This window comes from Triticum dicoccoides, chromosome 6A (genome assembly GCF_002162155.2).
Source record: "Triticum dicoccoides isolate Atlit2015 ecotype Zavitan chromosome 6A, WEW_v2.0, whole genome shotgun sequence".
Taxonomy (NCBI): domain Eukaryota; kingdom Viridiplantae; phylum Streptophyta; class Magnoliopsida; order Poales; family Poaceae; genus Triticum; species Triticum dicoccoides.
The window spans coordinates 466,315,943-466,319,237 of record NC_041390.1 but is presented as its reverse complement, the minus strand read 5'-3'; positions in this window follow the sequence as shown (position 1 = coordinate 466,319,237).

The following is a 3,295-nucleotide window of genomic DNA, read 5'->3' as shown; positions in this document are numbered from 1 at the left end:
CCCATCACCCCCTGCCGTCAACGACACCAGCAGCTGTCGCTGGTACGCCTTCGCCCCCAAATCCATCTGTTGTTGCCATTGTCGTGCGCTCCCGCCGCGCCCTTGTCGCCAACCTAACATGGAAGAAGAGTACCAAGAACAAGACCAGCTACAAGGGTGTGCAGTTGCGTGAGTCCGGCCGTACGCTGTCGAGCTGCAGTACGAGCGGGATTTCTTCTGGAAGCGCGACCTCAAGAGGAAGAAGATGGAGTCCCGAGCTGGACCCTATTTTACATCACCTGCTGGAGTTGGTCGTTCTCGGTGCCCTAAAAAATATGTTTTTGGTGATGTATATTTTACATCACCCTATTTTTCGGCTGCTATTTTAGAGCACCTATTGGAGATACTCTTAATTGCTCCCATTTGACGCATTTTGCAGCAAGTAGTCAACCTTTCACACAGGGAGCGCTCAGGCAGGCTGGCCCACTAAGCACTCAACATTGTAGGGAGTGATTCCTTTGATTGTATTACTAATTTTTGGTGTGTGTCTAAAAAAACTAATTTTTGGTGTTCTTAACAAACACTAGTTTTTGTTTTTTGTTTGTTTTATAGAAAAAATGAATACTTGTTTACTTTCTAGAATAAATTTTTTTAGAAAAAATTGGGAGCACTTGAAAAAATATGAACATTTTCTAAAATTGATTTTTTTAATAAATTGTGAATTTTTTAATATACATGAATATTTTTGGAAATTTTAAACATTAAAAACATGAAGATTTTTAAAATTATGGGATATTTTTTGGAAAAGAAAACCCAAACCCTGCTAAAACCCAAGGGAAAAAATAACACAAAATGGAGAAACGGGCAAAAACTTTCTAGAAGCTTCACAAAACTGAAAAGGCCAGATCTACAACTTTCCCAAAATCGGAATCTCTCGACACCAGTAACTAGTTAATTGGACCGGTACATTTGCTCGCCCAGTTTGCTACTTGGATGCGATTGCTCGGCTATTTCGCGCGAGGAGCATCAAATAGTATCACCCTTTGTAGCCAGCAAGAACCAACTTATATATGGGTTGGTATTTGATGCGGCCCATTTATAGAGTATTTTTTCTATATTTAAATTAAAGTTCAAATAACCAAAAATAGTCCCACTATTTCTGTTTGAGGAGGGGTAGGATCACGATCGGTTAGGGTCTCCCGTTCTCGTGCCGCCGCCGCCGCCAAGTGAGAAATTTAGGTCCCCTCGCCTTCGGCTGCCATCTTGGCGCTGAGAGGTGAGCGGACCTCGGATCTTCAAAACCTCTATGCTTGTCGTCAACGTGTAGTGATCATCATAGTTTTGTGAGAATAAACTTTCTCTCGTTTCTTTGGCGGTGCCATGAGGTTCGAGAGTTTTCTGTCTTCGCATATCCGATTATTCGGATCTGATGAGTTTATGTTGCCGTGTCAAGCTTTTTTTGTTGGTCTGATTCTTTGTGGAGGTGAAATCTTTTATCAACACCATGGTGAAGATATAGCGATTCGACGGACTGCACTTCTAGGGGATCATCCCCGGTCCAAGTACATACATCGATCAAGGCTTCCCATCTTTTTGGATGGGCGACTCAAGACGCTTTTAAAAATCATTCTTGGCAATATTCATGCGGGTGAAAGAGTGACAACAACGTTGCTCCAGTCCAATTGCAGCTTCTTTATCGAAGTCTTTGGAGTATTTTTTTGAGCAGAGATTGATACCGTGAAGAAGATGTTTTTAAGAGATTTCATTGTAATTCTTAGTCATAGGAGTTACTTTGTATTTTTTGGATCTTAGGTCAAAATTAGTGTACCTGTAATTGGTAATTGTTATGAGTATGAATAAAGTTTCAGGTGTTTCTAGAAAAAGAAAATCTGTTTGAGGAAGGAGCCGCTAAATGGCATTTATATATAATTGTTTGGTAAAGTTACAAAATAAATGGGCTATAGCCACAATATAGTTGTTTGAGCAGGATTCTCCTATTTAAAACTGTGATAAAAATAGAAAATCACTAAGTGAAGGGTATTCCTTGCAAATGTTATTTTCAATCTCTCCATCAGAGTTTTGGTGGCATTTTTTTTTTGCAAGAGGGTGTGTGGTTTGCATATACGTGTTCTGTAGCTGGATCTGTTTTTTCAAAAAAAAAAAAGATCTCTTTTGAATTGAGCGTTCAAATTATGAACCGCTTTCAATACTTGTATTACTCACGTTGAGATCTTGGAACCTAGCACCACTGGTGATAGATTTCATGATTTTATTTCCAGGAACAACCATTACTCCCGCTGAAAACTAACATATATTCCCCGAATTAAACTATGTGTACTCTATGTGTTTATATACTTGTTCTCTCCCACAAGCTAGTGTACTCCCTTCGCGACGGAGCCCGCCTATGTGTCACGGCACATCACACATGTGCTCCCGCTGACCAAGTTCTTGACGCTCCGAAATCTCCTCCTTCCCCTGCTACAGTTGAGAGTCTCTCGAGACAGTTCCTTCCCGGCCCGATCCCGGATCCTCTCCGCCGGCAACGCTCGTCGAAGAAGTGATGGGGGAGGTGCTCGGCGTGTTCTTGTACATAGTAGATGTAGGTTCAGTTTCCGTTCTGGTGTGTTGGGCGTGATGCCTAGGACTGGCGATATGCCGATGAGGAGCGCGCCGCCTGCGCGTACGAGCAGCGCATGGTGGCTAGCGGCGATGCTTTGGTTGGTGGCGGTGGCGTGGTGCTACTCGCTGCTGCGTGATTCATCGTCGGCGCATCCTCCAATAAGCTCGGTTGCTGCCATGATTTGGAGAAGGATTCGTCCCCTTCCTCTGTTGCTTCAAGCTGCCATGGAGGTGGATGGAGCGATGGTGATGCTAGAGGATCTGGTTTTTGCAGGTGGGTTCGGAGCATATCAGCAGCGGCAGATCACGTGGAGCTACGGCGCCCGCTGGCAGCCGGTCTTCCACACCATGGCGTTGCCCCTTCTGGCCGAATGGCGGCCGTGTATTTCCTCCCAGCCTAAGAGCGATAGGGGAGGCAGATGCATCTTCTATCTGGAGTTCGAAGCGGTTCCAAGCTGCTGCGATGGTCTCGTCGCCCCAAGTGGTGCGTCCCCGGCGACGGCGAGTCTACATCCAGGAAGAAGATGTTGTGGACCCGATTGCAATTTTCAGATCCAGTTTAGGGTCCTTCTTGTCAAAATCAAGGGCTTAGGTGTTATTTTCCTTTTATGTGAGTCCTTGTGTGGGCTTTGTGTTGTAACCGCTGAAGTTTTAATGAAGATCTAGGCCCTTCATGGCCTTTCCTGTTCAAAAAAAA